The sequence below is a fragment of the Oncorhynchus masou genome, chromosome 23 (assembly GCF_036934945.1).
Source record: "Oncorhynchus masou masou isolate Uvic2021 chromosome 23, UVic_Omas_1.1, whole genome shotgun sequence".
NCBI classification, from domain to species: domain Eukaryota; kingdom Metazoa; phylum Chordata; class Actinopteri; order Salmoniformes; family Salmonidae; genus Oncorhynchus; species Oncorhynchus masou.
In genome coordinates this window covers 3,026,692-3,040,489 of record NC_088234.1, presented here as the reverse complement: position 1 = coordinate 3,040,489, position 13,798 = coordinate 3,026,692, and the positions used below count along the sequence as shown (strand labels likewise).

Genomic DNA, 13,798 nt, shown 5'->3' with positions numbered 1-13,798 from the left:
GGCATCCCCAGTCGCGCCCTCAGAGCATGCGCAGACCAGCTGGCTGGTGTGTTTATATTCAATCAATCCCTATACCCGTCTGCTGTTCCCACATGCTTCAAGAGGGCCACCATTGTTCCTGTTCCCAAGAAAGCTAAGGTAACTGAGCTAAACGACTACCGCCCCGTAGCACTCACTTCCGTCATCATGAAGTGCTTTGAGAGACTAGTCAAGGACCATATCACCTCCACCCTACCTGACACCCTAGACCCACTCCAATTTGCTTACCGCCCAAATAAGTCCACAGACGACGCAATCTCAACCACACTGCACACTGCCCTAACCCATCTGGACAAGAGGAATACCTACGTGAGAATGCTGTTCATCGACTACAGCTCGGCATTTAACACCATAGTACCCTCCAAGCTCGTCATCAAGCTCGAGACCCTGGGTCTCGACACCGCCCTGTGCAACTGGGTACTGGACTTCCTGACGGGCCGCCCCCAGGTGGTGAGGGTAGGCAACAACATCTCCACCCCGCTGATCCTCAACACTGGGGCCCCACAAGGGTGCGTTCTGAGCCCTCTCCTGTACTCCCTGTTCACCCACGACTGCGCGGCAACGCACGCCTCCAACTCAATCATCAAGTTTGCGGACGACACAACAGTGGTAGGCTTGATTACCAACAACGACGAGACGGCCTACAGGGAGGAGGTGAGGGCCCTCGGAGTGTGGTGTCAGGACAATAACCTCACACTCAACGTCAACAAAACTAAGGAGATGATTGTGGACTTCAGGAAACAGCAGAGGGAACACCCCCTATCCACATCGATGGAACAGTAGTGGAGAGGGTAGTAAGTTTTAAGTTCCTCGGCATACACATCACAGACAAACTAAATTGGTCCACTCACACAGACAGCATCGTGAAGAAGGTGCAGCAGCGCCTCTTCAACCTCAGGAGGCTGAAGAAATTCGGCTTGTCACCAAAAATACTCACAAACTTCTACAGATGCACAATCGAGAGCATCCTGGCGGGCTGTATCACCGCCTGGTACGGCAACCGTAAGGCTCTCCAGAGGGTAGTGAGGTCTGCACAACGTATCACCGGGGGCAAACTACCTGCCCTCCAGGACACCTACACGACCCGATGTTACAGGAAGGCCATAAAGATCATCAAGGACAACACCCACCCGAGCCACTGCCTGTTCACCCCGCTATCATCCAGAAGGCGAGGTCAGTACAGGTGCATCAAAGCTGGGACCGAGAGACTGAAAAACAGCTTCTATCTCAAGGCCATCAGACTGTTAAACAGCAACCACTAACATTGAGTGGCTGCTGCCAACACACTGACTCACCTCCAGCCACTTCAATAATGGGAATTGATGGGAAAGGATGTAAAATATATCACTAGCCACTTTAAACAATGCTACCTAATAGAATGTTTACATACCCTACATTATTCATCTCATATGTTTACGTATATACTGTACTCTATCATCTACTGCATCCTTATGTAATACAGGTATCACTAGCCACTTTAACCATGCCACTTTGTTTACATACTCATCTCATATGTATATACTGTACTCGATACCATCTGCTGTATCTTGCCTATGCTGCTCTGTACCATCACTCATTCATATCTTTATGTACATATTCTTTATCCCCTTACACTGTGTATAAGATATTAGTTTTGGAATTGTTAGTTAGATTACTTGTTGGTTATTACTGCATTGTCGGAACTGGAAGCACAAGCATTTCGCTACACTCGCATTAACATCTGCTAACCATGTGTATGTGACAAATAAAATTTGATTTGATTTGATTATCACAGGGGACAATGTTAGGACTCATCACTGTAAAAATAGTTAAAGTAGAAAAGGGAAAATAAATAAACATAAATATGGGTTGTATTTACAATGGTGTTTGTTCTTCACTGGTTGCCCTTTTCTTGTGGCAACAGGTCACACATCTTGCTACTGTGATGGAACACTGTGGAATTTCACCCAGTAGATATGTGAGTTAATCAAGATCGGGTTTGTTTTCAAATTCTTTGTGTATCTGTGTAATCTGAGGGAAATATGTCTCTCTAATATGGTCATACATTGGGCAGGAGGTTAGGAAGTGCAGCTCAGTTTCCACCTCATTTTGTGGGCAATGTGCATAATGCCTGTCTTCTCTTGAGAGCCATGTCTGCCAACGGCGGCCTTTCCCAATAACAAAGCTATGCTCACTGAGTCTGTACATAGTCAAAGTTTTCCTTAACTTCTTGAAACTCCCCATCCCGGATCCGGGTTTGTGACTAAAGCCTCAGGCTCATTAGCATAACGCAACGTTAACGATTTCTGAAAATCGCAAATAAAATGAAAATAATGCGTCTGCTCTCAAGCTTAGCCTTTTCTTAACAACACTGTCATCTCAGATTTTCAAAATATGCTTTTGAACCATAGAAATTGACTAATTTGTGTAAGAGTATGCAAAGCTAGCATAGCATTTTGAGTAGCATTTAGCACGCAACATTTTCACAAAAACCAGATAACCAAATAAATAAAATCATTTACCTTTGAAGAGCTTCTGATGTTTTCAATGAGGAGACTCTCAGTTACATACCAAATGCGCAGTTTTTCCTGAAAGCGTCTGTGTGTAGGAGAAATCGTTCCGTTTTCTACATTGCGTCTGGCTACCGAAACGAACCGAAAATTCAGTCACCTACAACGTAAAACTTTTTCCGGATTAACTACATAATATCGACCGAAACATGGCAAACGTTGTTTGGAATCAATCCTCAAGGTGTTTTTTCACATATCTCTTCATTGATAAGCAGTTCGTGGAAGCTTGCTTTCCTCTCTGTATCCCAAGGAAAAATACTGGCAGCTGACTTTTGCGCACCAATTTCGGCGCAGGACACCGGGCGGACACCTGGTAAATGTGGTCTCTTATGGTCAATCTTCCAATGATCTGCCTACAAATACGCCACAATGCTGCAGACACCTTGGGGAAACGACAGAAAGGGCAGGCTCATTCCTCTCGCATTCACAGCCATATAAGGAGACAATGGAAAACAGAGCCTCAAAAATCCTTGTCATTTCCTGGATGCCATCTCATCTTGGTTTTGCCTGAAGCTCACGTTCTAGGGCACGCACAGAGAATATCTTGGTATTTCTGGACACGTCAGAGTGTTTTCTTTCGAATGGTATCAATTATATGCATAGTCGAGCATCTTTTTGTGACAAAATATCTTGTTTAAAACGGGAACGTTTTTCATCCAAAAATGAAATAGCGCCCCCATAGATGTAAGAGGTTTTAAGATTGGGTCAGTCACAGTGGTCAGTTATTCTGCCACTGTGTACTCTCTGTTTAGGGCCAAATAGCATTCTAGTTTGCTCTGTTGTTTTTGTTAATTCTTTCCAAAGTGCCAAGTAATTATCTTTTTTGTTTTCTCATGACTCGGTTGGGCCTAATTGTTTTGCTGTCCTGTCACTTCCTTTTAGGTGGTTGCAGAATTTAACGTCTCTTTTCTGGATTTTGTTAATTAGTGGGTGTCGGCCTAATTCTGCTCTGCATGCATTATTTCGTGTTTTACTCAGAGGATATTTTTGCAGAATTCTGCATGCAGTCTTAATTTGGTGTTTGTCCCATTTAGTGAATTCTTGGTTGGTGAGCGGACCCCAAACTTCACAACTGTAGAGGGTAATGGGTTCTATAACTGATTCAAATACTTTTAGCAAGATTCTAATTGTGTTAGAGGATTTCTAAATTCCTATATGTTTTGTAGCCAAAACCAAAATCAAACTCTATCTATTTTAGGATAAGTTGTAAGTTTATCATTTTACATGAAATAGATCGAGACCAATCTTAAAAACAAGTTCAGCGTTTATTCTCGAAGAGTACTGACCCAAAATACAAAGAACATTACATTTTAAGGAGAGAACATAAAATGATGTCATCTGTTTCTCACACTCTCTCCGATCCACACAACAGCTCAGTGTCTTTAGTTCTGGAGACCGTCTTCTACTCCCCTCATAAAACAAAACATTCCAATCTGTCTAAAAGATATAATTTATTCTCCACTAATGGAACATCAAACAAACATTCTTACCTGTCTGGAAGGATATCATTTATTCTCCACTAATGGAACATTCTTACCTGTCTGGAAGGATACCTGCCCTCCTTCTCCCTTTTGCAAGGTACAGACAATTCATTTGTTTTACCTACATTTACCTAGTTTAACCAGGAACCCACACATTTCATACCACAACATAATAGTATTACAACTTAATTGTTCTAAAAGAAATGTATACATAATTAATCATTTCAACTATAATTTCCTCCAACAAATTGGTATGTAGAATTTTATGTTCCTTTTGATGCCATAGAAGGCCCTTCTTGCCTTGTCTTTAAGCTAGGTCACAGCTTTGTGGAAGTTACCTGTGGCGTTGATGTTTAGGCCGAGGTATGTATCGTTTTTTTGTGTGCTCAAGGGCAACAGTGTCTAGATTTTATTTGTATTTTGGAACAGCATTATTTTTGTCTTACTGAGATTTACTCTCAGGGCCCAGGTCTGACAGAATCTGTGCAGAAGATCTAGGTGCTACTGTAGGCCCTCCTTGGTTAGGGACAGCAGCACCAGATCATCAACAAACAGTAGACATTTGACTTCAGATTCTAGTAGGTTGAGGCCGGGTGCTGATAGAGGGTTGGGCTTAAGTACAGCTTAAGCTGCATCCCCCGTCTCACCCCACGGCCTTGTGGAAAGAAATTTGTTTACTGCCAATTTTAACCGCACCCTTGTTGTTTCTGTACATTTACAATGTATGTGCGCTCTACACTACTTTCTCTACTTTCTCAACATTTCTAAATTGAGTCAAAAGCTTTTTTGAAACCAACAAAGCATGAGAAGGCTTTGCCTTTGTTTTGGATTGTTTGTTTGTCAATTAGCATTTGAAGGGTGAAAATGTGGTCTGTTATATAGTAATTGGTAAGAAGCCAATTTGACAGTTGCTCAGTACATTGTTTTCACTTAGGAGATCTACGAGTCTGCTGTTAATGATTATACAGAGCTCTCTCTCGCTCTCTCTCTATATATATATATATCTCTCTGAACCTCCCTTTCTCTCTATTTCTGCATCTCTTCTCTCCAGCCCCCCTGCTTCTGTCACACGCATGTTTCACACCTCAGTCCTTCTCAGCACAGAGGAAGTATAGATGGGTGTAGAGGAGAGGTGGGTGGGGGGGATAGACAGGCTACAAGTCACTAGACTTTAGAGAGAGTTACTGTTTGACACGCTGAGATGGAACGCACCTGTCGTCTACTCTGTGAGTTTAATATTATCTATATGCTTTAATAAATATATGGTTCAATATCTAGATATAGTTTAATATCGATACAGTTTCAAATGTATATGTTTAAATATTTGTATGGTTTAACATCTTTAGTTTAATATCTATATACCTTAATAACTATATTAATATCTATATGGTTTAATATCTATATAGTTTAATATCTATATAGTTTAAAATCTATTAGGTTTAATATCTATTAGGTTTAATATCTATATGGTTTAATATCTATATAGTTTAATATCTATATAGTTTAAAATCTATTAGGTTTAATATCTATTAGGTTTAATATCTATATGGTTTAATATATATATATGTATATATTATATATATATACACACATTAATATCTATATAGTTTAATATCGATACAGTTTAAAATGTATCGATATTTTGGTTAAGTGTGACGAGGTTGGGTATGTTCGTTTTTGTATTGTCTAGGGGTTTTTGTGTAACTGAGTTTTTGTTAGTCTAGGTAATTGTATGTCTTTGGTGGCCTGAATTGGTCCCAATCAGAGGCAGCTGTTTATCGTTGTCTCTGATTTGGGACCATATTTATGTAGCCATTTTCCATAGGGTATTTGTGGGTTCTTGTCTATGTGTAGTTGCCTGTCAGCACTCGTTTATATAGCTTCACAGTTCGTTTTATTGTTTTTGTTAGTTTGTTCAGTGTTCATTTCTCTGATAAAAGACAATGTACACATACCACGCTGCGCATTGGTCTCCTCCTTACGACAACCGTGACAGAATGGATTAATAACTATATGGTTTAATATCTATGGTTAAATATATATATGGTTTAATATCTATATGGTTAAATATGGTTAAATATATATATGGTTTAATATCTATATGGTTGAATATCTATATGGTTTAATATCTATATGGTTTAGTATCTATATGGTAAAATATCTATATGGTTAAATATCTATATGGTTAAATATGGTTAAATATATATGTGGTTTAATATCTATATGGTTGAATATCTATATGGTTAAATATCTATATGGTTTGGTTTAATATCTATATGGTTTAATATCTATATAGTTTAATATCTATATAGTTTAATATCTATATGGTTTAATATCTATATAGTTTAATATCTATATGGTTTAATATGTACAGTGGGGAGAACAAGTATTTGATACACTGCCGATTTTGCAGGTTTTCCAACTTACAAAGCATGTAGAGGTCTGTAATTTTTTATCATAGGTACACTTCAACTGTGAGAGATGGAATCTAAAACAAAAACCCAGAAAATCACATTGTATGATTTTTAAGTAATTAATTATCATTGTATTGCATGACATAAGTATTTGATCACCTATCAACCAGTAAGAATTACGGCTCTCACAGACCTGTTAGTTTTTCTTTAAGAAGCCCTCCAGTTCTCCACTCATTACCTGTATTAACTGCACCTGTTTGAACTCGTTACCTGTATAAAAGACACCTGTCCACACACTCAATCAAACAGACTCCAACCTCTCCACAATGGCCAAGACCAGAGAGCTGTGTAAGGACATCAGGGTAAAATTGTAGACCTGCACAAGGCTGGGATGGGCTACAGGACAATAGGCAAGCAGCTTGGTGAGAAGGCAACAACTGTTGGCGCAATTATAAGAAAATGGAAGAAGTTGAAGATGACGGTCAATCACCCTCGGTCTGGGGCTCCATGCAAGATCTCACCTCGTGGGGCATCAATGATCATGGGGAAGCTGAGGGATCAGCCCAGAACTACACGGCAGGACCTGGTCAATGACCTGAAGAGAGCTGGGACCACAGTCTCAAAGAAAACCATTAGTAATACACTACGCCATCACGGATTAAAATCCTGCATCGCACGCAAGGTCCCCTGCTCAAGCCAGCGCATGTCCAGGGCTGTCTGAAGTTTGCCAAAGACCATCTGGATGATCCAGAGGAGGAGAAGGTCATGTTGTCTGATGAGACAAAAATAGAGCTTTTTGGTCTAAACTCGACTCGCCGTGTTTGGAGGAAGAAGAAGGATGAGTACAACCCCAAGAACACCATCCCAACCGTGAAGCATGGAGGTGGAAACATCATTCTTTGGAGATGCTTTTCTGCAAAGGGGACAGGACGACTGCACCGTATTGAGTGGAGGATGGATGGGGCCATGTATCGCGAGATCTTGGCCTACAACCTCCTTCCCTCAGTAAGAGCATTGAAGATGGGTCGTGGCTGGGTCTTTCAGCATGACAACGACCCGAAACACACAGCCAGGGCAACTAAGGTGTGGCTCCGTAGGAAGCATCTCAAGGTCCTGGAGTGGCCTAGCCAGTCTCCAGACCTGAACTCAATAGAAAATCTTTGGAGGGAGTTGAAAGTCCATATTGCCCAGCGACAGCCCCGAAACCTGAAGGATCTGGAGAAGGTCTGTATGTAGGAGTGGGCCAAAATCCCTGCGGCAGTGTGTGCAAACCTGGTCAAGAACTACAGGAAACGTATGATCTCTGTTATTGCAAATATTAAGTTCTGCTTTTCTGATGTATCAAATACTTATGTCATGCAATAAAATGCAAATTAATTACTTAAAAATCATACAATGTGATTTTCTGGATTTTTGTTTTAGATTCCGTCTCTCAGTTGAAGTGCACCTATAAAAATTACAGACCTCTACATGCTTTTTAAGTAGGAAAACCTGCAAAATCAGCAGTGACAAAATACTTGTTCTCCCCACTGTATATGGTTTAATATCTGTATGGTTTAATATATATATATATATATATATATCTATAGTTTAATATCTATATGGTTTAATATATATAAATATATATATACCTTAATATCTATATGATTTTATATACAGTGAGACAAAAGTATTTAGTCAGCCACCAATTGTGCAAGTTCTCCCACTTAAAAAGATGAGAGAAGACTGTAATTTTCATTATAGCTACACTTTAACTATGACAGAAAATGAGATTTTTTTCAGAAAATCACAATGTAGGATTTTTAATGAATTTATTTGCAAATTATGGTGGATAATAAGTATTTGGTCACCGACAAACAAGCAAGATTTCTGGCTCTCACAGACCTGTAACTTCTTCTTTTAAGAGGCTCCTCTGTCCTCCACTCATTACCTGTATTAATGGCACCTGTTTGAACTTGTTATCAGTATAAAAGACACCTGTCCACAAACTCAAACAGTCACACTCCACTATGGCCAAGACCAAAGAGCTTTCAAAGGACACCAGAAACAAAATTGTAGACCTGCACCAGGCAGGGAAGACTGAATCTGCAATAGGTAAGCAGCTTGGTTTGAAGAAATCAACTGTGGGAGCAATTATTAGGAAATGGAAGACATACAAGACCACTGATAATCTCCCTCGATCTGGGGCTCCACGCAAGATCTCACCCCGTGGGGTCAAAATGATCACAAGAACGGTGAGCAAAAATCCCAGAACCACACGGGGGGACCTAGTGAATAACCTGCAGAGAGCTGGGACCAAAGTAACAAAGCCTACCATCAGTAACACACTACGCCGCCAGGGACTCAAATCCTGCAGTGCCGGACATGTCCCCCTGCTTAAGCCAGTACATGTCCAGGCCTGTCTGAAGTTTGCTAGAGAACATTTGGATGATCCAGAAGAAGATTGGGAGAATGTCATATGTTCAGATGAAACTAAAATATAAAGTTTTGTTAACTCAACTCGTCATGTTTGGAGGACAAAGAATGCTGAGTTGCATCCAAAGAATCTGCATGGAGGAATTATTAATTAATTAATTATTAATTATTTATTAATTAATATATTCCACCATAATTTGCAAATAAATTCATTAAAAATCCTACAATGTGATTTTCTGGATTTGTTTTGTCTGTCACAGTTGAAGTGTACCTATGATGTCCCTATGATGAAAATTACAGGCCTCTCATCTTTTTAAGTGGGAGAACTTGCACAATTGGTGGCTGACTAAATACTTTTTTGCCCCACTGTATGTATATTCATATATCTAATTGTTTTAGATTAAGCTATTTCATTTTTCATTTTGTCTTTTAAAAACATTTTCTTATATTTTCATCTTAAAAAATATTTGATAAAATAAAATATTTAATTTTGCGTGTCATACTACTACATTTAACAACACAGAAATGGCAAAAAAGACAGTCAAAAAATACATCATGAGGAATAAGGTTTTGGAGAGTCTGTTCTATATTTAGGAGATAAGAAAGCTCAGGAAATATATATTTTAGTTTTTTGGACACATATTTAACCCCTTATTTTTGTTGGCACAAAACTACCTCCATACTACCATTCATTTGTATGGGTTAGCCGAGTGCCGTCACACTTGTGGGCTTCGTAGAGAGCACCATCGTGTTTCTGTCTCCCCTCTCCATAGCAGGGTTGTATTAGTTTGTAGCTGAGAGTCTCCTCTTTCCATAGTGGGGTCATATTAGTTTGAGCTGATAGTCTTCTCTTTCCATAGTGGGGTCATATTAGTTTGTATCTGAGAGTCTCCCCTTTCCGTAGTGGGGTCATATTAGTTTGTAACTGAGTCTCCCCTTTCCATAGTGGGGTCATATTAGTTTGTAGCTGATAGTCTTCTCTTTTCATAGTGGGGTCATTTTAGTTTGTATCTGAGAGTCTCCCCTTTCCATAGTGGGGTCAGATTAGTTTGTAGCTGAGAGTCTCCCCTTTCCATAGTGGGGTCATATTAGTTTGTAGCTGAGAGTCTCCCCTTTCCATAGTGGGGTCATATTAGTTTGTATCTGAGAGTCTCCCCTTTCCATAATGGGGTCATATTAGTTTGTAGCTGAGTCTCCCCTTTCCATAGTGGGGTCATATTAGTTTGTATCTGAGAGTCTCCCCTTTCCATAATGGGGTCATATTAGTTTGTAGCTGAGTCTCCCCTTTCCATAGTGGGGTCATATTAGTTTGTATCTGAGAGTCTCCCCTTTCCATAATGGGGTCATATTAGTTTGTAGCTGAGTCTCCCCTTTCCATAGTGGGGTCATATTAGTTTGTATCTGAGTCTCCTCTTTCCATAGTGGGGTCATATTAGTTTGTAGCTGAGAGTCTCCCCTTTCCATAGTGGGGTCATATTAGTTTGTAGCTAAGTCTCCTCTTTCCATAGTGGGGTCATTTTAGTTTGTATCTGAGAGTCTCCCCTTTCCATAGTGGGGTCATATTAGTTTGGAGCTGAGAGTCTCCTCTTTCCATAGTGGGGTCATATTAGTTTGTATCTGAGAGTCTCCCCTTTCCATAATGGGGTCATATTAGTTTGTAGCTGAGTCTCCCCTTTCCATAGTGGGGTCATATTAGTTTGTAGCTAAGTCTCCTCTTTCCATAGTGGGGTCATATTAGTTTGTAGCTGAGAGTCTCCCCTTTCCATAATGGGGTCATATTAGTTTGTAGCTGAGTGTCCTCTTTCCATAGTGGGGTCATATTAGTTTGTAGCTGAGTCTCCCCCTTCCATAGTGGGGTCATATTAGTTTGTAGCTGAGAGTCTCCCCTTTCAATAGTGGGGTCATGTTAGTTTGTAGCCCAAACGGTTCGGACAGAATTTGGCACATCAGCTGTACTGACTTCAGATGAGTCTCTGAGACTCGTGGGGTCGTAGTCTCCCCTTTCCGTAGATCAAAACACACTTTCCACCGCAAATGCAGAAGGCCGACAAAGACAGATGCTGTGGATTGAGATGTAGTGATAGTTATCTCTGTGTGTTTCAGTGTTAATATTATGTACCATAGTGATAGTTATCTCTGTGTGTTTCAGTGTTTCAGTGTTTCCATCATGTACCGTAGTGATAGTTCTCTCTGTGTTTCAATGTTTACATCATGTTCCACAGTGATAGTTCTCTGTGTGTTTCAGTGCTGTTGAGTACACTGGTATACTGTAGCCTCGGACAAGGTGGAGGTGAGTACATTAATCTATATTCATCACCTGTTCTATAATAGTAACATTTCTCTTTATTTCTAAATTAAGTATTTATAGCTAAAACATTGAGGAAAATGTACTTAATATGACTGTGATAATTCATTGCAAGTCGCTCTGGATGACTGAAATGTCAAATGTAAATATAACTATGTGTCTGTGTTGTGTGTTTCCGTGGCTTGTGGTTTGGTTTTCTGCATTGGCTTTGTTGTACAAACCCCATTTATCTCTCTGTTATGGCTGCATGAGTGTTTTTGTTTCCTTTCCTTTGCTTGTGGTTTTCTGTGACCCAGCAGTCTCTAGCTCTGTACCCCACTACTGGCAGACCTGATGGTTTTCTGTGACCCTGCAGTCTCTAGCTCTGTACCCCACTACTGGCAGACCTGATGGTTTTCTGTGACCCTGCAGTCTCTGACAGTCTCTAGCTCTGTACCCCACTACTGGCAGACCTGATGGTTTTCTGTGACCCAGCAGTCTCTATCTCTGTACCCCACAACTGGCAGACCTGATGGTTTTCTGTGACCCTGCAGTCTCTAGCTCTGTACCCCACAACTGGCAGACCTGATGGTTTTCTGTGACCCTGCAGTCTCTAGCTCTGTATCCCACTACTGGCAGACCTGATGGTTTTCTGTGACCCTGCAGTCTCTATCTCTGTACCCCACTACTGGCAGACCTGATGGTTTTCTGTGACCCTGCAGTCTCTAGCTCTGTACCCCACTACTGGCAGACCTGATGGTTTTCTGTGACCCAGCAGTCTCTGACAGTCTCTAGCTCTGTACCCCACTACTGGCAGACCTGATGGTTTTCTGTGACCCTGCAGTCTCTGACAGTCTCTATCTCTGTACCCCACTACTGGCAGACCTGATGGTTTTCTGTGACCCTGCAGTCTCTAGCTCTGTACCCCACTACTGGCAGACCTGATGGTTTTCTGTGACCATGCAGTCTCTAGCTCTGTACCCCACTACTGGCAGACCTGATGGTTTTCTGTGACCCTGCAGTCTCGATCTCTGTACCCCACAACTGGCAGACCTGATGGTTTTCTGTGACCCTGCAGTCTCTGACAGTCTCTATCTCTGTACCCCACTACTGGCAGACCTGATGGTTTTCTGTGACCATGCAGTCTCTAGCTCTGTACCCCACTCCTGGCAGACCTGATGGTTTTCTGTGACCCAGCAGTCTCTATCTCTGTACCCCACTACTGGCAGACCTGATGGTTTTCTGTGACCCTGCAGTCTCTGACAGTCTCTATCTCTGTACCCCACTACTGGTAGACCTGATGGTTTTCTGTGACCCTGCAGTCTCTGACAGTCTCTATCTCTGTACCCCACTACTGGCAGACCTGATGGTTTTCTGTGACCCTGCAGTCTCTGACAGTCTCTATCTCTGTACCCCACTACTGGCAGACCTGATGGTTTTCTGTGACCCAGCAGTCTCTATCTCTGTACCCCACTACTGGCAGACCTGATGGTTTTCTGTGACCCTGCAGTCTCTATCTCTGTACCCCACTACTGGCAGACCTGATGGTTTTCTGTGACCCTGCAGTCTCTAGCTCTGTACCCCACTACTGGTAGACCTGATGGTTTTCTGTGACCCTGCAGTCTCTATCTCTGTACCCCACTACTGGCAGACCTGATGGTTTTCTGTGACCCTGCAGTCTCTATCTCTGTACCCCACTACTGGCAGACCTGATGGTTTTCTGTGACCCTGCAGTCTCTGACAGTCTCTATCTCTGTACCCCACTACTGGTAGACCTGATGGTTTTCTGTGACCCTGCAGTCTCTGACAGTCTCTATCTCTGTACCCCACTACTGGCAGACCTGATGGTTTTCTGTGACCCTGCAGTCTCTGACAGTCTCTATCTCTGTACCCCACTACTGGCAGACCTGATGGTTTTCTGTGACCATGCAGTCTCTAGCTCTGTACCCCACTACTGGCAGACCTGATGGTTTTCTTTGACCCTGCAGTCTCTATCTCTGTACCCCACTCCTGGCAGACCTGATGGTTTTCTGTGACCCAGCAGTCTCTATCTCTGTACCCCACTACTGGCAGACCTGATGGTTTTCTGTGACCCTGCAGTCTCTGACAGTCTCTATCTCTGTACCCCACTACTGGCAGACCTGATGGTTTTCTGTGACCCTGCAGTCTCTGACAGTCTCTAGCTCTGTACCCCACTACTGGCAGACCTGATGGTTTTCTGTGACCATGCAGTCTCTAGCTCTGTAACCCTCCCCTAAATTGCACCCTGTTCATAGGCCAAAAGTGGTGAACTACATTGAGAATGGGCGGCCATTTAGGTTGGAGAACATCTGTTGTGAACTCATTTCAATGTTTCAATATTACTGTAGTCATCACTTCTGCTCTATTTTCACCCAGTGGCATCATCAGTTATATTGCTGTATTCATCAGTTATATTACTGTATTCATCACTTCTGCTCTACTTTCACCCAGTGGCATCATCAGTTATATTGCTGTATTCATCAGTTATATTACTGTATTCATCAGTTATATTACTGTATTCATCAATTCTGCTCTATTGTCATCCAGTGGCATCATCAGATATATTACTGTATCCATCAGTTGTATTACTGTATT

General features: G+C 41.6%; 1 protein-coding gene across 2 annotated transcripts in view; it reads left to right on the top strand.

The window, feature by feature from the left end:
- LOC135510171 (Fc receptor-like protein 3) overlaps positions 1–13,798 on the top strand; it is a 173,592-nt gene that overhangs the window by 103,952 nt on the left and 55,842 nt on the right. The window lies entirely within an intron of this gene.